Source organism: Eumetopias jubatus, unplaced genomic scaffold (genome assembly GCF_037043125.1).
Source record: "Eumetopias jubatus isolate StellerSeaLion01/CBP00866 unplaced genomic scaffold, mEumJub1_p1.0 scaffold_9, whole genome shotgun sequence".
Lineage (NCBI taxonomy): Eukaryota > Metazoa > Chordata > Mammalia > Carnivora > Otariidae > Eumetopias > Eumetopias jubatus.
Genome location: NW_028274815.1, coordinates 119,950,557 through 119,973,440, shown reverse-complemented (window position 1 = coordinate 119,973,440; position 22,884 = coordinate 119,950,557). Strand labels below are relative to the sequence as shown.

At 51.1% G+C, this 22,884-nt stretch overlaps 1 protein-coding gene across 2 annotated transcripts in view; it reads right to left on the bottom strand.

Moving 5' to 3' along the window:
• PPP1R16B (protein phosphatase 1 regulatory subunit 16B) overlaps positions 1–22,189 on the bottom strand; it is an 89,735-nt gene extending 67,546 nt beyond the window's left edge. For both annotated transcript variants that reach the window (XM_028121860.2, XM_028121861.2), the window contains exon 1: positions 22,113–22,189. The gene's annotated coding sequence lies outside the window, so the exon portion shown is untranslated. The remainder of the gene's footprint in view (positions 1–22,112) is intronic.
• Positions 22,190–22,884: the final 695 nt, after the last annotated feature.

Below are 22,884 nucleotides of genomic sequence, written 5' to 3'. Positions count from 1 at the left end.
AAGTGGGAGGTACCAAAACCCTGCCAAGACTAAAGACAAGACTAAGCATACCAATCACTTACCCTGTTAATTAAAGCCCTTAATCCTTTCTAAGGACACCCCCCACCACCACCCATCATCTCAGCCAAGTGTTTCCCTAAATATGGAAAGAGAATCCACTCCGAGGGAATTTTCAAAAGTATGCAACAAGATTTCACATAACATGGACTCACAGAAAGCAAGTCATGTTCTTCACTTCTTTTTTCATCTATTGGACTCTCCCCAGAAGAAAGTGTCAGTTGGGTACTAATAGACTTTTAAACATCCATCCTTATAACCATGTCACTCTCCCTTGCAAACAAAGAGAAGGCGGGCCTCAGGCTCATAGCCTTGGGCAAGCAATGGCATCTGGGATAGAACGCAAAAACATTGTTCTGTTTTCTGTGGATTAGTTTTCACAGTTACTGTTTACTTATGGCAGGGATATAAAATTTCCCTCTTAAGGAAATCTATTTCAGTGGAAAACTAGCAAGGTGGTAGCCAAAAAAAAAAAATGAAATAATGATGGGATTTAATGTTGGCAAAAACTGTAAGTGATTGGCATTTGGGAAATCCACCTGGCTACTGATCCTCAATGAAAATTTTATAAGAGAAACGCTCATATGAATTGACGATTTCATCTGACAAATATCTATCTGGCATCTAGCACATGCCAGGACTGTGCTAAGGGCTAGGGGTACAGCAGGGCAGAAGACAGGCATAGTCCCTGACGATTGGATGGAAGACAAAACAGAGGCACGAGGGAGTGGGGAACATGCTCCAAGGAGACAGAGACTGAGCAGAACCGCAAGCCATGGGTCTGATTCCCAGGGCAGTACGCCCTCCCCAGGCCCCATGGTAGCAGGCCTCAGCCAGACAGAAGGCACTCACTGCAATGCCCTCCTTGACTAGGGCAGTTTGCTTGGGAGGAAGGAATTAAGGGCAGCTACCCAGCCCCCTGGAGCAAGGCGAGGACAATGCCTCCCAAGGGCCAGTAAAAGGGGCCAGAGCACATTTTCCTCTGACTCCGCTCTCCCTGCCAGCCCCTCCTGCCTCACCCCTCTGGGTTCCCTGGAGCTGGGGCTCCAGGACAGCTCCCTCTTGACTGCCGGTTTTCAGGTGACCTAGTTTCCCCCAATAGACCCACACACCTCCTCCCACCCCCGTCTGAGAAAACCCTGCTTGGTCTAATTAAAGAATTGCCATCATGATGCTAAGACAGCAGCTGGGCGGCCCCCAAGACAGGGCACCTGCCTGGGTGCTGGGGCAGCCCACAGAAGTCCTGCCTCCTAGGGGCTGTGGCCTGGCCCCCTCTGAGACCCGGGGGCACCTGTCCGCACTTCCAGAGGAAACCCTGGATGGTGTTAGGGACGCAGCCCCAACTGTCAGGACCTGGGAGAGCAACATCATCAACACTTACAGGGGATCCCCAAGGAGGACCTCATGTGGAGGAAAACCAGCTCCCTGGAGAAATACTGAGCCTGGTGTTTTGTGGGAACATCCATACAGACCATCCCACAGAGAACTGGGCACGTGGGGCCACGAGTCAGTGGAGCCGCCAGGCTGACAAGGCAGGTGTGGAAATGGTCTGCAGAGGCCAGGTTGAGGTGAGATGAGATTATATCCAGGAAGTGTGTGTGATATGAGAAGAGAAATCAGAAGCAAGGGGGAAAGAGGGCAGGGTACTTAATTTTCCCACAAGTGGCTGTATGAAGTCAGGCAGATGAAACAAAATAGCCTGAGTGTGGGCAGCGGGAAGTCTGAGGCCAAGCCACTTGACCTCAGTGGGGCAGGACAGGCATTTGGGGTGAGCCTTGATTCAGCGTCTGGTTCCTGTCCGACAAAGTCTGAGCTTGATTCGTCTCGGCGCATCCGCTAACGCTTGCTGTCGGCTCAGGGAGAAACCAAGTCAGCGCACGTCTAGGGAAGCAGGGGCTGCCCTCCAGAAGCTGAGCCTCGAGGGGAAAGGGTGAGGAAGTGTGCTGGGGGTGGACGAGGGACTGGGGAGGACACTATAGAACCCCCTCCTCCTCGAAATTGAAAAAGAAGACCATTACAGGGGTGCTGTTCGGGCAATGATATGACTCTGGGGAAACAGGAAAAGAAAGGCATGGGTCCGCTGAAAGACACCGACTGCTGGTGGTCTTTGTAGAGGCCCCAGCATTACTCTGGGCTGGGCCCTGATTGGCCAGAACCTGTCAGCAAAGGCCTCAGCCCCGCCCTGCTGATTGGCTGGCGGGGAGGCACAGGACTTACACTGGCCCCAGTCAGTCGCTCTCGTTTCCTGTTGCCCGCGAAGTGGAAGCATGAACCCATGTTGCGTCCGGAAGCCAGCCTTGGGGTGAAGCCAATACTTGGGAGTCAGAGGAGGGGAAGCGGGGTCCTTTCACTTAGGGGCTTCTCGACTTCGGTGATCCAAAGCAACAAAATCCTCTTTATTGTTCAAGCTAGTTGAACTGAATTTAGTTTCCTGTAGCCCAAAGTACCCTAACGGACAGCAATGCTGCTTTTCGGGGTGCAGGAAGGGGGACCCCGGAAGGAACTGTTGTCCGAAGCAGGGTGAGTGGCCTCTTGCTGGGGGCACAGTTCCAGATACGGCCACTTCCCCCCACCCCACCCCCGCATCCCCCTAGCTGAAGGCCAGCCTTGAGGAAGGGTGGGGAGGCCAAAGCTGGGTTCTGTCAGCAGCCCCACCCCCCGAGAGGGGAGAAGGGGGCCCAGGGCCTTGAGACTCCTCAATCCCAGGGGGGCAGCTGGTTGACACATCTTTGGACTCGAGCCTAGTGCCTTGAGAAAAACAACACGGAGGAAGGTGAATTCAAATTGAAGAGTCTTTAAAACATGAGTCAGACAGTGTCTCAAAGTTCACACCGTCAAAAGAAAATGTTAAGATTTTTTTCTTGTTCTTCAGCCATTCTTCTCCACACAATATTGGCTGCAGCCTAGAGGAAGCCGGAGAGTGCGCTCTCCTCGTGCTTCCTGTGCGGCTGAGCTCGAGGAGAAGACCAAAACAAAACAAACAGCATTGGCTTTCCCTCCTCCTGGGAGCTCACTTGGGACCCACTTTCTCTCCTAAAGGATGTATGCCCCCACCCTCCCACAACACACTGCTTTGAATAACAGCATCAACCCCACCCCCACCCCAGTATAAAAATGTTTTACTCATGAGCAAAGAGACTTCTGGGGCCTTTGGTGCTCCAAATATCTGAGTTAGAAATTAGCCTTGTCACCCTCAAGCCCATCCTCATGGGATTTTATGGACTCACAATCCTAGCCCTTCTGGGATTTACCTTCTAGACTTCAAGCACAGTCATCCCACACTGGCATTATGGTTTTAAGCCTGTTGGGGGACTCAGGTCCCCAAGGGCTGCTCCTCAAGTCTGCCTCTCCCAGCTGTGCTCCTTCATTCAGACCTCTGAGTGGTGGCCCTGGGCTTGGCCCCCAACTTGTCACTGTCTCTTGAAGCCCATTTACTATGACCCAATTTGGCAAGACTTTGAGGGGGATCCGGACAGGGGCGGGTGTCAGGATTCAGCACCCACCGTTCAACAAGAACAAGGAGGGGTCAAGTAATTAGTGCGACTTGAACTTTCTTGGGAAAAGAATTGTGTCCAGCATTGGGGATAATCAGAGCCCAGCAGACCTCTGATTGAACTGGCTGGGCCATATTGGCAGTATAGGACCAGGCCTTAACAAATGCCATGAGCTATTTTCCAAGTCCCTAGAGGGCAGAGCTGAGATCCTGGACAAGCAAAATGAAGAGGTAGGAATCAGCCTGGCAAGAGGAAAAATTGTCCAACACTGACAATTGTGCAAAGCCCAGCCATGGCACAGTGTTGGGGTCCCACCACCAGGAACTCCAAGGCCATTCACGAGGCTGCTGACAGAGAAGGTCCTACCACCCATCTGGGCTGTTGGGTGGGACTGGCCCAGTGAGCCCCAGTCCTGACCTGGTAGACAGATCACCTGTATGAGGAGCAAGTACCCCATCACACATATTTGCAGCCTGGAACTTGGTAACCACCCAGCTAGCTAGCCTGTAAGGGCCATTTGAAGTAGATACTGGTTGATGATGTTTTGGATTCCTTCTTGCCTGTGATGGTGAGACAGCTTTCTCAGGCTCAACTCCAAGAAAATTTCAAAGGAAACCACAGCTCAATCAGGTGAAGGAAAACCCATGAACACACCAGTCTTTCATGCTGAGCTTTTCCCCGTGAACCTGAACCCACAGAGAGGCCCACATGCTTGTCGATAAGAATGTCAAGTGTGGGGGAGGCTGCAGGGGCCGGAGGGAAGGTGCCAAGGATAGGGCACACACAGAGCTGACATGAGGTCTACGAACATTAGTCAGTCACAGTGCTACATCCAACAGCCAGCCTTCTAAAGAAGCTTATGTAACAGCTAAGCACGGGGAAACAGAAGTCAAATTACACATACTGTTTCTCCAGGCTTGAGGGAGTGTGGTCCACCCCCTCTCTTTGCAGGGAGAGAAAAAACTCCCTTTGCAGCTGGAAGGATCAATTTCCAAAGGAGGCCACCTGTGGCCACAAAACGCCCTCTTGGTTATGCATTTATCAAACAGCCGATGGCCGTTCACACTGGCCAAGCCCAGAGTGGCCTGTGTCCTCTGCCTCTCTTTCCGCATGACATCCTGGGCCAAGTTTCCTCTGTGGCACCAACTCTTGGGTTGGTGATGGCCACCTGGAGCACTGTGAGGGGAGGGGTTCCGGGGCCGTGTGTGTGTGTGTGTGTGTGTGTGTGTGTGTGTGTGTTTGTGTGCGTGTGACGACAGGAGGAATGAGCGGTGTGGTCAATCAGTAATGTCTGCCATGGGGAAAGCAGTGGGGAGTGGCTCGCATGCATACTGGGTATGCAGCTAGCTCGCCTCTACATCATGCTTGCCTAACCTTGGATTTCAATACTTGCCTTTGCGCCAGCGTTCAAAATCCTCGAGTCTTAAATACACACATCTAGACAGTTATCAGATTGAGTGGAAAGGCCCCTCAAATTCCAAAATATCATCCAAACAACAATACAAAATCACTGTGGCCTCTGTGGTAGACAAGAATCAAGACTATCTTAGGTTCCAGTAGGAATTTCTCTAATAACTCCCTCTATTCTCTAATAATTTCAAGGGGGTAGAAGGAAGAACTGTGCTCCATTACTCCGTCCCTTAAATTGACTAGATCCGGATTCTAGGAAGCAGTATGCAGAGCCAGCTCAAGCGAAGGAAGGCAACTCCCACAGCTGACTGCAACCTGGCTCAGCTCTGTCCCTGGAGACGGGGAGATGACACATTCTCCTGGTAACTGGATGGCGTCCATTCCTGAAGGAGGGGGGGCAAAGGCACTACTACCATCCAGGGATCACTTTCTCATCCGTTCCAAGCATCATGGGTCCCACACCACTGCCAACATAAAGGAGGAAGGGGACCGTAGTCGGCTTCCTAACAAGACCCCTCTCTCCACTTCCGAAATTAGCAAGCTCTCTCCTCCCCTTGGGCCAGGGGTCTTCTGAGCAAATTGGAAGTAGCAGGGGTGGGAATTTTAAAGAGTTTTTCATATCGTTTGTTCACTGAGGTTTAGAGAATATTCCAAGGAAGCGAGGACAGTAAAAAACAGAGTGCTAGACTTGAAGGAGAAAGTCCCACACTGGAGGAAGGAAGAATGAGGAGGAAGAGCACGGTGGAGAGCGGACACCTTGAACCGCACGGCCAGTAAGGGGTGGAGGTGGGATGTGAACCCAGATCCACTTAATTCCGAAGTCTACACACATAAAAGGAGAAGGAGAAGAAAGAACTAGGGAAAACCCTAAAAGAACCTTAATTGCTTTAAAAGATCTTCTTCATGAAATGCAAGACTTCACAGCATACAGTAAAACATAGACTTAATGTGGGGCACCTGGGTGGCTCAGTCGGTTGGGCGTCCAGCTCTTGGTTTTGGTTCCAGTGGGGATCTCCGGGTTGTGGAGACTCTGCACAGAGTCTGCTTGTCCCTCTCCCTCTGCTCCTCCCCCCACTCACATCCTCTCTTTCTCTCCCTCTATCTCTAAGATAAATAAATAAAATCTTTAGGAAAAAAATAGAGACTTAATGAAACTAAGGAGTAGCATCAGAAAAGCTATACGATGTGCAGACGAAATCAACCCAGATAAAGAGTGCAGGGTACCAAGGGCAGCTTCTGTCCATGGCACACCTTCCACCTGTCAGGCTCTTTCCCGGTAGCAGCTCTCGGACCATTGTGCCAACTCTGCAGTGGAAGTGTTGTCCCCATTTCAAAGAGCAGAAAACAAAGATTCAGAGGTAAGGAGCCGGTAAGAAGGGCTGATATTCTGGCTGTTGAGGCCAGCCTGTCTTCTGATTGGTCTAAGCCTGTGCCGTGATGGTTTAGTATTTTTAATATCTTCCCCACTTGAAAAGAAGAGAAAAAAAAATGTCAGACAGGGAAGATGGCCCACAGAAGCCTGACTGGAAGCAAGAAGAACCCATGAAGGAGGAAAAACAAAATCTATGCAGAGTGAGGATAACTGATTAAAGCCATAACTTCCCTGACTGTTGGAGCTGTTGTTACTTTTGGAGGCTGGGACAGGAAATATATGTACAGTTGACCCTCAAGCAATGCAGGGGGTAGGGGTGCCGACTCCCCCACTTTCAAAAATCCACATAACAGCTTTTGACTCTCCAAAAACTTAACTAGTAATCGCCCACTACTGACCGGAAGCCTTACTGCTAACATAACATAACATAAACACATCTTCCGTATGTTATATGTATTATATCCTGTATCCTTGCAATAAAATAAGCTAGAGAGAACATGTTAATAAGAAAGTCATAAGAGGAGCACCTGGGTGGCTCAGTCATTAAGCGTCTGCCTTCGGCTCAGGTCATGATCCCAGGGTCCTGGGATGGAGCCCCACATCGGGCTCCCTGCTCGGCAGGAAGCCTGCTTCTCCCTCTCCCACTCCCCCTGCTTGTGTTCCCTCTCTCGCTGTCTCTCTCTCCGTCAAATAAATAAATAAAATCTAAAAAAAAAGAAAGTCATAAGAAAAAATACATTTATGGGACTGTGCCGAATGGGAAAAAAAAATCCACAGTTATGCGGACCCATGCAGTTCAACCCATGTTGTTCAAGGGTCAACTGTAATCTCACGCTTAAATTTCATAAAACCTGTCTTCCAAACCTCTGCGGGCTCAGCATTCCCTTTCTGGGGAGGCACTTTCTCATTTTTACTTCACCCAGCGGCTCCTGAGCCAGACTCATCCCAGCAACTGTCCTCTCTCTTCTACTCTCTGAGAGATGAAATCGAGTAGAATAAGTCAGGAAGTCTCCAGATGCTCTGCGTTTTGGTAAAAGACATTTCCGTGCATTATGTAGTCTTTGAAGTCTCTCCGTACTGGGTCCGTGACCTCCCAGGTCACCATGCAGAGAGGAGCAAAAGCTGTAGTGGGGACTGCCTGGACATTACTTCCTCTGCTCTTTGATCTCCAGCCAGAGTTCCTTCACTTTGATTCCCTCCCCTCAGCTCCTCGGGAGGGCACAAAACTCCAGGCATACCTCTGCCTCCCCTCTGACCAGCTGTCTTTCCGCTCAACATGGTAAGTTCTCCGTAAGCCATGGACTCGACCCCATGAAAGTGATGATACTGTCACAACTGAGTTTGTCATCTCGTGTTGAAAACTCAGGTTCACTTTGTGAGCCACTGTGGTCTCTTCTCAGCGATCCGCAGCCCTCATATTATTGCCAACCTCCACCCAACATTGACTCCAGCAAATTACCGGACACCCTCTCTACTTGATACCCGGAGCCATCCAGGTGTAGCCGGTCTCGGGATTTTTCTTCTAGCAATTTTCTCCCCAGTTCACTTCCTTTTTTTTTTTTTTTTTTTTTAAATTTAAAGCCTCATGCATTTATTCAATAAACAAATAAACATTTATCACCACCTACTCTATTTATTGCCATAAAATAAGGGGGCTCTGAGGGTCCCTAAATGAACCATTGATCAGAAAGTTTCTGCTTTTCGTATTGGGAAAGGTTCTTATCGGACCTACCGTCTCACATATAACTATAACATACACACACACACACACACACACACACATAACCTATTAGAAGGCACTACGTTTGTTCAATTACAAACATATGGAAAATAGCGGGGAGTCAACACTTTAAAGAAAGAAAGAGCGACTTCCATGTTTTTATAGGGTTTTCCCCAAGGACAGGCCCCAATTAATGTGTGTATGATGGCTACAACTTCACTCTTCCTGTCTGAGCAATTAGGGGGCAGAATTTGGTAACTACACCCGGAAAGTGAGGAGAGGTGTCTCAGAAAACAGCCACAGAACAGTAGCCCCAAATTCTGGGTATAAACTCCACCCAAATCTCCCTGAATTGTGCATTTACGGGACAGGTTCCCAGCAGTTCAACTCAGGCCAAAGGAACTGAACAAAGATTTTGAGCTGTTGCCCACGCAGGGGAAATTGAGTTTTGAGTTTGAGTTTGGTCAAGTTAACTGCCTGATAAAACAAAGGAAATCATTACTGTTCTGAGGAACATAATAAAATCAACGGTCTCTTCAAGTCTCACTCATAATGTTCAGAATGTAATCCAAAATTACTAGGAAAAAAATTTAAAAACAAACAGGAAAAGGTGACCCAAACTCAAGAGGAAAGGCAATCAACAGAGATCCACCCCAAGATGCCCCCAGATGTTGGAGTTAACAGATAAGGATTTAAAGCAGCTACTGTAAGTTTGCTCGAGGGTGTAAGCGAAAATAAATGAGCAAATAGAAAGTATTGGACACAATGCAGACACTACAAAGAAGAGAACCAAAGCTTTCAGATCTGCTAAATCCCCACCAACACCTTTCTCTGCATCCACGGGAGTTGTGCTTTCCCCTTGGGACAGTCACGTAGTTCTCTCTTATCTTGACTTCAGTGACCGTATTTTTTTTTTATTATGTTATGTTAATCCCCATACATTATATCATTAGTTTTTGATGCAGTGTTCCATGATTCATTGTTTGCGTATAACACCCAGGGCTCCATGCAGAACGTGCCCTCTTTAATACCCATCACCAGGCTAACCCATCCTCCCACGCCCCTCCCCTCTAGAACCCTCAGTTTGTTTCTCAGTGACCGTATTTTGAGTACCTTCCAAGTGCCAGGTATCGGGCAAACTTTGAGGAGCAAAAACACAACACAAAATCTTAAACTCTGGTCCCAAAGACCAGATCTTTCACCTGACATCTGTGTAGACCACTAGCCACTCCCCGAGACCTCCCCTTCTCTTTCAGGTCTTAAATTGGAAGAAGAGAGTGAAGTCCCTCCATGGCCTCTTTCCAGTTTTCAGAGCATTCCTGATGGCACCACGTGCCCCACATCAAGCACACAGGAACGAGGGGCAGGCTGTCAGCTTTGGTGCACCTCTGCACTTCCCTTCCACAGCAAAACCATCCTCCACTGGCTGATTACACAGATCAGGTCGATACAAAACTCTGGGTACAGACATCAGAGGGAGTCGAAGGGGAGGCACTGGCCACTGTAACCCTTCTTTATCCAGTTCCACTAACGGGTATTTTGCTTTTTCAAAACCTGTTAGGAAAGCAGTTCACAGGGGCACCTGGGTGGCTCAGTCAGTTAAGCATCTGCCTTTAGTTCAGGTCCTGATCCCAGGGTCCTGGGATCAAGCTCAGCATCAGGTTCCTTGCTCAGTGGGGAGTCTGCTTCTCTTTCTCCTTCTTCCCCTGCTCGTGCTCTCTCTCTCAAATAAATAAATAAAATCTTGGGGGGAAAAAAAAGGAAAGAGTTTCACAAACTTGGTTATGCATTGGAATCACCTGGAGATGCTAGGAACATAGATTAAGATCACAGAGTAAGACTACTATATATCCACCAAAATGGCCAAAAAAAAAAAAAAAACTTTTAAGACAGATAATAGCAATTGTTGGCAAGAATTCTTATACACTGGGAACATAAATTGGTACAACCACTTTTAAAAATTGCTCGGCAGCTTTAATCTAGCAATTTCCTTCTTAGAAATATACCCAACAGAAATTTCTGTATACACTCACAAAAAGGCATTTATAAGAATGTTGTGAACAGTGCTGTTGCACTGTTTGTAATTGTGCTAAAGTGTGTAAACTATCCAAAACGCCCACCAACAACAGTCTGGAAAAGAATTATGATACAGTCACACAAGGAAACATTGCACAGCAAAGACAGTGAGCAATTCAAAATCACTCACTCGTCAGTATGGAGGACTTCTCACAATGTTAACCACCGGACACACACAACAAAGCATGTTCTGAATTCCATGTGCGTGAAATTCAACAACAGGCAAAATGCATCTAAAATTCATCAGGATCGTGGTTTGGGGGTGGAGGAGCTTCTGGAAAGGGACATAAAAAGGGTTGCAGGAATACTAGTAATATTTTTTTAAGCAGGATATGGGCTACATGGGCATGTTCAGTTTGCGAAAGAGTCATTCACTTAAGGTTTGTGTGCTTTCCTATATTTGTTTTACCTTAATAAATCATTAAAATTGGGAAAAAATACTGATGTGTGGGTCCCACCTCTAGTTTAATTGGTTCCAGGTGCAGCCAAGCATTGATATTTTTGAAAGCTCCCTGGTTGGGTCTACTGTACATCCAAGAACCACACTGTGTTAGAACTTGGCGATGCTCCTTACTATCTGTTGGAGCAAAAAGAGGTGCTGTTTCTCCAGAAAGCTCTAAAGCAAGATGTTTTCTGTAGAACACCAGTAGCTCCAAGGATGGTCAATAGGTGTTACACGGAGAAAGGGTTTCATGGTCAAATATGTAATTTTAAAAATTCTAATTAGCAACTTTTGTTGAGTACCTACTGACTTCCTAGAGCTAAGCTGTGTGCTTTATCTACACGATCTCACTCATCGTTACAACAAGCCTATGAGGAAGGTACTGTTAACTGTCATTTTACAGAAGGGTTAACTACAGCTCAGTGAGGTTAAATAATAAGTAACAGGGCTAGGATTCACATCCACATTGGCCTTGACACTGAAGACCATGTTCTTACTCACTGCCTTAATCTGCCTCTCCAGAAAGTGCCCGACTGCAGGACTTACTAGAACTTCTTCTAGACTAATGTGAGCCTTGGGTTGCCAAGACAGGATCATGAAATGCAGCATTTCCCAAAGTGGTTCCCTCATCTTCATTCTTCACCTTCCAACCCATCATGCATCCCACTGGCAGAGCATTCATTCTGAAACTAGGTCTGATCCTGTAGGATTGCCCTGGTAAGGAAGCCTTTAATGCCTCCCTATTGTCTCCAGAGCCAGGTCTAAACTCCTCAGCCTCACAGTCCAGCCCATCTGGTATCTGGCCTTGACATTTTAGCTTTATCTCTGGCCATCCCAACCTCCCTCCCCATCCCCAACCCGCTAACACTCCATTTTCCAGCTACACTGAACCAGACTGATGGTTTCACACCTCTGCAATGGTATCCCCCATATGCTGAGACTCTGCTATGTGCCAGCTACCACACACAAATTAACTTTAATCCCCACAATCAGCCTTTAAAAACAGATAGGATTATTCCTAATCGGCAGATTAGGACATGGAGGCTCATCTTGACATGCCCAAAGTCACAACTAGAAACCAGGATTGGGAGACACAGACTTAGATTTCTCTGCTACGAAGCCCACACAATTTTCACAACACCACATACCCCACTCTCCACACCTTCATTCATTCCGTTCCATGGGATGGCAATGCCCTTCTTTCCCTTTACTCGGCAAACTCCTCGTTCTTTGAGAGCTGGTACAAATGCTGGGATGATGGTATCTGTCATCCCTTAAGTGCTTTCCAGGCACGGCGCTCAACATTCGCCTTGTCTCACTTACACAATATTGTCTCAATGCTCCTTTTCTTCCCTCCGGGTTGTTCTTTATCTGCCCTGTGCCAAATGGGTTTGTTTCTCCTCCTCTGCACATGACCACATCTCTCCTGCGGCGCTCTGAACTTTGTAGTAATTGTTAGTTTCAGATCTGCCTCTTCCCTTGGACCAGATGCTCTCGAAAGGCAAGGGATATCTATCATCCACCTTTACATCCCACCACACAGCCACCCCAGCACATAGTAGGTATTCCGTGGGAGATGGTAGACAGTAGGGCAGGAGACCCAGAGACTGAAAATTCGCTGAGATTATTCCATCCTTGGGTCATAAGGAGTGATCCTGGCTTGGAACCAGCGCTGGAGAATCAAACCAGACAAAACAGATCTGGCTGATGGGGGATGTGGGGGCATACTGAGGGCCCGACCCAGGACACAGCTCCCAGGCCCCTGCCTTGCCTTCCACGGGGTGGGGGGGTGCAGTTGGGGAGCAGCATAGGATTGTCCCTGGCTTCATGGTCTCTTTTCGACTCTGCATGCCGTCCAACGGGCTCTGTGTGCCCCCGCTTAGGTGATCTGTTGTAAAATGATGCTTATGTTCATCCCAAAGTCCAGTTTCAGATTTTCTCAACTGTTCCCTGCTTTATATTGTTCTTAAGCCGTCCCAAGAGAATGAAGAGATATCGGGACAGTGACCCAAAGAAAATGTACAGCTAAGGTGTGGCTCTCCACAGGTGGGTAGATTAGGGGATCATACCCCTTTCTAATTGGTTCTCTTCGAGTAGGAGTCCCCTTTACGAGGCAGAGACATCTTTGATGTCCTCTCTTTCACGGAACACCCATTCTGTGCATCTGCCCTACAGCGGGCACCGTCCAGAGCTCGCCTCCTTGTACCTCCTGGGGGAACAGCCTACTCCTGCCACAAAACGCCAGCCTCTGTGAGCCCCAGGGTTGTGGGTGTTCAAGTCCAGCTTCCTGCTCCTTTGCTCTCACTGTTTCTGCACTAACGTACACATTGGCCCGGGTGTGAGTAATGGGTGATGAGCGCTACAAACTTAGCTGGGTTTCTGCACCACCTTCCTTGGACTGACGGGTTTCTATTACTAAAGCCAGAAACCACCAAAGTGACTCTCTGAAAATCACCTAGTCCCCCCCACCACCTCCCCACCCCACTTCCTAACTGCCCACCTCTTCTGCTCTCCCCACTAGGGGTAAGCTGCAGGATTCTTCTGCTTCTAACCAAGTCATTTTTTTTCTGAGGATTTCAAGTACCCCCTCTTCCCCCAGGACATAGTGTATTTTACAAATTCATTTGTGTATTCATGAAGATAGAGTTTCTCGAGCAAGAGTTAGCTTAGCTTATGCATTCCTCTGGCACACTTGAACTGCACTGTTTTGTTTTGATTTGATTTTTCCACGTGTCTGCTTCCTCCAGGAGACAGGGATCAACTTGAGGGCAGAAACCAGCTTCATTTAATTTTATATCTCTAATTCCAATCATAAGGCCAGGTAAAATGTAGTTCTTGAATATTTAACAATCCTTATGTAGGCACTGTCTAAAAGGTTATAAAATCTGTATTAATGTGGCACCAGACTCAGAAACATTCTCTCCAGTTATTCCTATCAGACCAGCAAAAATCAAAGTGGCTTACCACACAGTCTTGGAGAAGGGGATGGGGAAAGAGGCATTCGCACACACTGTTGAGGGAATAGAAAGCGGCCTGGACTCTTGGGAGGACAATTTGACGATGCCCATTACAGTTCAAACCGCAGGGAAATTTCCACAGGGATAACCTCGGGCCAGTGGACAAAGAGATACTCCGCACCAGAGGGATAGTGCAGCACCATAGTTGTAGCAGGAAAAAACTGGAAACCATCTTAACTGTCACAAGGAACTAGAAAATCCATTATAACACGTGTTTATTACTGCAATACAGCACAGCCCTGAAGACCGAGCTATGTATCTCTACATGTTGACATGCACTCCAAGCGGAGAAAGGAAGTTTCACAAGAGTGCTGCAGAGGTGTGTTAAAGAGAAAAAAGGGTAGACACATAAATGAATATGGGTTTGTATGTATATAAGAAATTTATGGAAAGATTAAAAAATAAAATCCAGGGATTCCTTCTGGGGAAAAGCAATGAGTGGCTGGGGATGAGGGCTGGGGACATTTTACTTTCTGTTTTCCACATTTCTGTACTGTTTGGATGCTAATAATGATTTTGTATTCTCTTTATAATTAAAAAGCATAAAATACAGCAATAAGAAAACAAAAGCTTGGCTTTATATGTGAAAGGAGAAAACTAATGAAATTTGGGGGAAAATCTTCCCTATTTCTTTATAAGGCAATAGGCAATGTCTGTAAGGCAACATTGGCTCTCTGTCCAGTTCATGGGGGAGCCAATGATGTCTACAGAGTTCCAGAAAGGAGCCTGGACACAGGACCAGTCACCGAGAAGGGCCAAGAGCCCTGAAGAAAATAAGTGTGAGCATGCGTGCCTTTTACTTGCTCTGGGAGGAGAGGAAATAAGGCCAGTTCTGACTGAGACTCTGAGTCAGTCTGGGAGCCAAGAAATTCTGAGAACTCACCAGGCTGGCATAGACATGGGGCCTCCAATCAGGTCCAAGAAGCAAAGGAAGGGATGCCTCGGTAAGTCATAGACAGAAGTAAGTAACCTGGGTGAGCAAAGCAACCCCCGCTCACCCTCCAGGGACATATATGACACAGGGCTCTGCACACCTATCCCTCCGCTGTGAAGCCGTCTACACCCCGTCTACACGGGCCGATACTAATGTAGTAAGCATTGCTGATATGTATCAAGTGCATCCTGTGTGTGGAGCTAGATGGTTAATCACATCATCTCATGCTATTATTATTCTTATTCTACACGTAGGGCATTGAGGCTCAGTGAGGTGAACGAGTAACTTGCTCAAGATTACAGGAAGTGGTAGACATGGGGATCAAGCCCAGGTCTGACTCCAGGAGCAGCCAAGGTCCCTGAGAGCCTTTCCCCCATCTGGGAAAGAAATTGAAAAAGGCACTTCCTCAGAGTTGGGACAGCCCCACAAAACACAACAGCATTTTTGCCCAAAGGAAAGCCAGAGAATGTAATGATTTAAGTGTAAGGACCTTGAAGCCAGATGTCCTGTATTCGAATCCTGACTCCTGTACTTAATGGCTGTGTGACCTGGGGCAAGTCACTGAACCTCTCTGTGCCGCACTTTCCTTAGCGGTAAAATCAGGGTAGTGGTAATGCCACCTCTTCGGTTTGCCAGGAAGACTAAAAGGGTTCAATAGACAGTGCTTGGCTCACAATCAGTACCAAATGTTGATGATTATTATCACTATTTAAAAAAAGGTGCCCTTCCTTCCAGACAGATGCAACCCGGCAGGGTGCAGAGCTTGGCAAGCAGAGCAGGCTAGGTTTGGGCCCCTCCCTCCGCCAGGTGCCGTGGAGCAGCACACAACTTCACAACCTTCCATACCGCGCCTGCTGAGCAATGCACTTGCCCACATTGTCGCCGCTGCTTCCTGCCGGCATCCCCTCCGCCAGCCTAGCCGAGAATCAGAAGCACCTGACCCACTTTTTAAAAATACAGATTCCCAGGGCCCGGCTGGTTGGGATACAGCTGGGTTGGGCGAGGGCCCGGGAATCTGTACGTTTAACAAGCCCCAGGTGATCAGATGACCCAGGAACAGGGTGTCCCTGGACGCACATTGCTGGAAGCCCTAGTCACACCTGTTCCTGCTCTTGGGAGCAAGCAGCCTCGCTTCCATGTTCGCTCCCAGACCCCGGCACACAGAGAAGGGAAGCAATAAACATGCGCGTCACGAGCCTGCTGGCCCAGCAGATGGCCGGGCCAACGGGCGTAGCACGCGGAGCGCGCTTGTGTTTGTGTGGCTCCCACCAGGGACCCCTCACCTGCAGACGTGGGGTTCCCCAGACCCTTGCTCCTCGAAGTGCAGTTCACAAGCCAGCGGACTGGCTCCCCCTTGGGAGCTTGTTAGAAATGCAGACTCGCAAGACTCAGACCTACTGAAGGAGATTCCGCATTTTACAGGAACCCCAAGATGGTTCGTGAGCATGTTTGAGGCATATGTCCAAGATCCCTCCCCGTATCTGCATAAGTTCTAACTGATGTGCTCCTCTAACCTGTCCAAGCACCCTTTGGGGCCAATGTTCTCCTTCAAACCCTCAGAGAGCCCCAGAAAAACAGGCTCTCATAGCCCAGATCCATGCTCAGCAGCCAGCTGGGGCCCACGGTGAACCTCTGCTTAAACAAGTTACCTATTTCCGAGTCCCCGTTAAAATAAACCTTCCCAGTAAATTGAAAAAGAGACAACAGCTCCAGCCTCTATAATTCTGGGGCATTAAACATTCCCTTCTTTTGTACAGAGTTGTGACCCCTGCTTCCCTGGCCAAAGCCATCCAAAGACATCAAATGGCCCAAAGAAAACAAGCCACGTCTTCCTGTTGGCCAGGCTTCAAGTTATTGGGCAGATTTCACACTGGAACTTGACCTCATTAATCCAAGGCCGATCACGTTGCTGTAAATGTCAGTGGGAAAACAGCCATTCAGTGGGTTTCCTTCATTCCACCAGAAAGGGAAAAACAGGAAGGTAACAGCAGCTGTGCCCCAGCTTGGCAAATCCCAAGGGCCCAGGCGACAGGACACTCCTTGTCAGCACCGACTAGGGCATCCCCGTGCCCTAGCCTGCTTGTCCAGATAAATGTGGGTCCCATACCCACATGACCAGAATGCACTGGTGAATGCAGCAATGATCATTTGGGCTCCCCAGCACCTGCGTGGGAAGGAAAATAGCTTGGTCGGACTATCTTTGGCCTGAATTACCAATTGGCCGTTTACCATTCAGGTTCATCTAAATCTCTTCTGCCCATTCAAAATGTCCTACAGGCCAAACCTCCGGGACTCCAGAGGACACAAGGCCTTCCAAGTCCTCATTCATCCCTTTAATGCATATCGATTGTCTCCCGTGTACCGGGCTTCATGCTGGGCAACTGGGGACACAGAGCTGAATGAATTAGACACAGTCACTGACCTCATGGGGCTCACAGTCCTATGCAACTTTTCTCGGCCTCGGCACTATTGGTATTTGGGATCGGGCAGTCCTTTGCGGTGAGGGGCCATCCTGTGCAATGTAAGACACTGAGCAGCATCCCGGCCTGGTCTGTACCCACCGGTCCTCCCCCCTTTTACCTCCCCAGTTGTGACAACCAAAAATGTCTCCAGATATTCCCAAAGGACTCCTGGGGTCCAAACTGCTCCCAGATGTGAACCACTGGTCTAGTGGATGAGACAGACTAAAAGAGTAATGGCCACAAATAACCAGATCATCACAATTACGATAAGTACCATGGAGGTCAATGTTGTGGATATTACACCAACGATATTATCTACGACACGGAAGCCAGATATTCTTTGTATGGTTACAAATCTTCGTGACAATGCTGAATAGCGTATATATGTAAGGTATATATGATCTGTATTTGCAGATGAAGAAATTAAGGCTCAAGAAAGTGAAGAAATCACCCAAGGTCCCAAAGCCAGTGGAAGGCAGAATTGGGATTTGAACCTAAAGTCTGCCTCAGAAAAGGAAAAGGAAATTTGAGCCATTGCCTTCTGAAAACAGGTAGGGTCACGTGATGCTCTGACTAGCCATCCTAAAAGACTCATTCCTTCCTGGGGGTCACGGTGGAACTCAACCACCACCTGGCACATCAATCAAGTTGCAAACCGCCTGCCTCAAGGCACGTTTGGGGGACCCTGCGGGGCCGAGAAATGCCGCCTGAACTCTGAGACATGCAGGAACACGTCCTCCCCTTTGCCACGTGCCTGCACCCAGGGCCTCCCCAAAAATCAGGGCAGAGAGAGAATGGGGCAGTGTCCAGTTACCTAGAGCACACCCCACTGTGACCCATCTCCAAGGTGCCTACTGCCCAGCATCCAACGGTAGATAGTGAAAGAAGTCAGACGTTCTGCAGTCAGCTTTAGATATTTAGAAGGAACATGAATGAAATGGTACAGGACAGCACATAGCAGCTTCGGAGACCCCCACACATGAATTCCTGCCACTTAGGAGCTACACACCCTTTAGCAAATCGCCTCACCCTCGGTGCCTCAGTGTCCCCTTCTGTGCAACGGGGATAAATGCATCCACTTCAGTAAGTCACTACGAGGATTCCATGGCAATGCAAGCAAAGACCTTGGATGGTGACCAGCATCCAGGAAAGCACTTGGTACAATATTATAATCAATAAGGAGCCAAATCACGACACTTCTTCCACCCACATCCCCTTCCTTCAGATAAGAAACCAAGTCCCAGGAAGGGAGAAACAGGTGCAGAAGTAGGAAAAGCATCTCAGGAAGAAAGAGGGGATCTCCGTGACTTCCCAGGAGAAGGAAGAAGGAACTGTTACCTATTGGCAGAGGAGTGCCGGCCAGCCCTCCCGTGCCGAAGTTAATCGTGGACTTCCTCGGGTGTGCAGTCAGACGACCCTCCACGGGCCACAGGATGCCTGCTTCGGATCAGCGAGCATTTAATCACTTGGGACCCCTTGGTGGGATGGCCTCTGCCCACCGCCCTGGCCTCGCCTGCCGCCCTGCCTCCGTGACGCCCCATGGCAATGGTGCTCCAGCTGCCCCTCCCGCCCACCGCCCTCAGAGACACCCTGCTGCACTTTCGAGCCCCTGTGCATTTGTGCAAGCTGCTCCCTCTGCTCAGCCTGCCCGCCCCCTGCTACCCGCCACCTGCAAAATTGTCTCTGAAGGCCTCAACTGTGCTCCCACAGCAAAGTTTGCCCACCTGTTACTGGTCATCATAGACTAGTAATAATAGCAACTAACATGTGCAAAGTTCTGATTAATATCTAAAAGGCCCTGAGCTGAGCATCTGCCCATCACCCCCCAGCAGCAAGGCGGCAGAGTCAGGAGTGAAGCCTGGGTCTGCTGGACCGGGCTCCTGTCCACCCGCCACCCTACTCTCCACTCCTCTTCCTGTCAGTGAGGCTGTTCTCCCACACTGTCCTCGATCTCGGTTTCCAGGCCAGCCTCTCCCTCGCAGAGGGGGCCCTGAGCTGCTTGATTCATCTTGAAATCCCGTCCTAAGTACAAGGTCTAGAATGGGGTAAACATCCAGTGAATGAATCCACAAATCCTGAGAAACGGCAGCCCGGGGGGGGAGAGGCTAACTCGCAGACTTCCTGGGGACAGGCCCAGGCTGGACTCCAGTTCCCAGGAATCAGGCCTCCCCGGCCGAGAGGCTTCCCCAGTCCTGAGAGGGAGAGGCAGAAGAGGCCTGACACCCCCAGACTGGAGGCGGTAGGACTTCTGACAGCCCAGGGCAAAGGAGGAAATGGTGGTGCTGGTGACAACAGTCATTTCCTGCATTCCTGCCCGCGTTGGGTGCTGTACTAAGCACCTTCTATGCGTTACGGTCTCACAGAATCCTCACAACCCCACGACGTAGACATTACTATTGCTGCCATTTTACAGATGAGAAGACCAGGACTCAGAGAGGGTAAATAATTTACCTAGCATCACAGAGCTTGTAAGGATAGAGCTATCATTTGAACTAGACCTGTCTGGTGGTGCCCTTGCTCTTCTTACTTTGTAGCTTTCTGTAGGAGGCAGGCTTGTTTGTTGGAGCTCTCCTTGAGCCCAGTCTCTAAGATGTGCTCAGGGAAAGAAGGTTGTCCTGGTCTCTGCTGGAAAAATGCCCTGTGGGACCCACTATACACCAAATGGTTCAAGTCCTGGGTGCAGGCAGGGTGCAGACTGGGGCAGCTACCTGGGCGAAGGGGGCAAGGTTGGGTGGGGTTCCGGAGGGTCCAAGCACAGCGCATGAATCCAGGAATGTGCCTTCTGCTATCTGCAAAACCAGGCTAGCTGCAACCTCTGCTGGCCAGAGAAAGGTCACTCTGGGGATGGAGCTGGCTTTGAGAAGAACCCGAGGCCCTAGTTTCCAAAGAGTCTAAATGGGCTCTGCAGCAAGGTTCTTGCCTCAGGGGAAGTCCCACCTTCCTGTGTCAGCACCCTCTTCCCCCATGTCAGTCAGGCTCCCAAACAGACTTAGTGGCTAGATTAGAATTTAACCTTCAATCCAGCACCAAGTACCGACATTGGCCTTGCCTGCATGTCCTTCCACGCATGCAGAGGAGGTCCAGAGAGCACCAGGATGCAAGGAGCCCCGACACACTAACCAGAGACATGCAGGTGAACGTCCCAGTGAGAGGAGATTGAGAGACGAATAGGAAGGATGGGCTGGCCTTCCTGAAGGAGACACTCCAGAGGCTGGGACCAGAAGGGTCAGAAAGGTTTCAGGGTGAGGGACACTGGTGGGTAGACTCCAGCCGAGGGGAAGGTGCAGAGTTAAATGTCGGAGTAGCCTGGGTGACATCTTGCCTCCAACACCCTGGTGGCAGGTGGGAGGGAAGGGGTGGGGGCTGGGGGATGTGTGTAGGACTGGCCCTGTGAGCAGGCAGGGAACTGAAAGGACTCCCCAGGGCCCACAAGCCGCCTGCAGGCTGGAACCTTACCACCGGAGCTGAGGGAAGAAGATGTGGAAACTCCCCCTGCCCCTGCAGAACCACCCACCAGAACTCTACTTCTGCTCCTGCCTAAAAGAAGAGACACGCCCCACTCAAAAGCATTATGAAAGTCACCAGTATTTACCTAAGAGCATTCCTCCTGTCCTGCTCCACGGCACCACACACTTCACACGGGGCCCCTCACCACCCCTGCCCACTACCTGATTATTAGCCCCATTTCCTAGAGGCAACTGAGGCTCCCAGAGGCCAAGTGCCTTGCCCTCCGGGGGAGCGCTAGTCACTGGCTGAGCTAAGACGCTTTATTACCAGCCTAGGGGGAGGCCTCCCAGATGGAGGGTTTTTCCCCCTCGGTGTCTCACCAGCCGCAGGAAATGGCAGGGCACACAGGAAAGTACCACGCGGGTTCAGGTGGCTAACGACAGGCCCCTTCCCGAGAGAGCCCTGCGGGAAAGGGCGCCTGGTACCTCAGGGCCCTGGGTCCTCCACAGAGGGCGATTCAGAGGCGGCACCTGGTTCCCGCGGCCGCGGGGAGCTGGTGGGCGCTTCTGACAGCGAGAACAGGGGCCCATTATGTGGAATCCAATCACATGGGCGCGCAAGCAGCTCGGCTTTCGGTTCTGAGAAGCGCTTATGCAGCCACCTCTCTCTCCGCTCCCGGGTCCCAGGTTTCTCGCGCGGCCCTCCCGGGAGCACCGGATTCAAAGCTCGCCTCGGCTCAGTCATCCGCTCGGGGCTGGGAGCTGCATCAGCAGCAGCTCCCGCGAAGCCGGGTCCGGACTGGGGGAGGTGGTGGAGGAGGGAGGGAGTTTGCCTCAGGGAAGGAGGCGGGAAGCGGGCGCCTCCCCCTCCCTGCTTTCCACTCGGGGAGGTCTGAGCAGCTCAGCCTGGGCGCTCCTGATGACCTTGGGGAGACCCCTCTGCGCGACCTCCTCGGGGCGCGCTGCACGGGTTCTGCCCATCCCAGGCGCTCGAGGGCGCTCCTCCGGCCGGAGTCGGGGCGCGGGACTCGGGAGGAGAGGCGCGCTCCTGGCGCGGGGGACCCAGCAGCCCGCGCACGGAGGCCCTTTGGAGAGGCCGGGCGCACCTCTCACCGGGAAGAAGCGCGCGGGGTCTCCCGGGTCCAGCGGGCGCTGTCAGCTGGAGCCGGCGGCGGGGCTGGTCCGCACGCGGGGGTGCCTGCCCTGGGGACCTTTCCCGCTGGGGCAGAAGCGCTCCCTGCGGGGTCCTGGCGCCACCACGAGAGGGGGCGGCGCCCCCATGCCGGGCCCTGAGGCTGGACGCCCGGGCTGTTTGATGCTGGTTGTGGCTCCCGCTTCCCGGCATTGCCCCCCCGGGCAGAAGCAGCCGAAATCCCACAGGCTGCCCCAAGATCGGGCCACGGCGGCCCCAACCAACAGCCTGCCGATGCGCCCCCTACCCCGGCCTCGTCGTCGGCGCGCCAGACCCGGAGAACGCCCCCACTCCAGCCCGACTCCCTGGCCTGAGCTCGCGGCACCCGCCGTTCCAGTGCCCCCTCCCCCAATTCCCTCCAGCCGCCGGCCCTTGGCCCACGCGCCCACACACCCCCAGCCAGACCTTCGGCGGCTGGGACCACCTCCCCGCCGCGATCCTCATCCCCGCCGGGTCCAGCAGGGAGGGGCGGTGCCGCCGGGGAACTCACCCGCTCTCCCTCGCGCGGCCCCGAGCGGCTCCGGCCCTGGCTCCGTCAGTCAGTCCCCGAGCCGCAGCTGCCCGTGCAGCGACAGAAGCGGGCTGAGCCCGGCCGCCAGCCTCCGCGCCGCCCCTCGGCTCCTCCCCGTAGGCGGGGCCTGAGCTCGCGGGAAGTGGGTGGGCACGGTCACCCGGCTCCTCTGCCTGGCGAGGGAGCTCGCCCAAGGGTGCCGGCGCCCTAGGGCGGTGCGGTCCCCTCCTTTGAGCAGTGGGAAATCGAAGGCGATGGGACATGGCCAGTCTTCCCGATGGTCTGCCCCCCTCCTCACGCCCCCTTCTCACTACCACCAAACGCGGAAAGGGAGAAGCCCACGACTGTATTCTTGCTCCCATTCAACGGAAGGGCGTCATGAAGCCCAGAGGGGAGCAGTAACCTGCCCGAGGTCACCCAGAATTAGTACCAGTGCCAGAAAGTCAGGTCTCCTACCTTGAGGGCCTGGGCAGCCTGAATCTGAAGGCTTCCTTGGACGTTAAGTAGCCCAACTAGGCCTTGCCCTGGGGACGGGTTAGCCGGGGCAGGTTCCCCAGCTGGGAAGGGGGGCGGGAATCAGTGGGAGCTTGGGGGCTGTGGCCTGAGACGTGGCCTCCTATCATCTCCTCTTTCTGAAAAGAACGGAGGTGAGGCTCAGGAGGAAGGAAGTGGTCGTAGCTCCGCTGACATCTGTCACTGCTTGAAGTGTGCAGGACCCAGACAGGGGCTGCTCTCCAGAGGTGTAATGGCG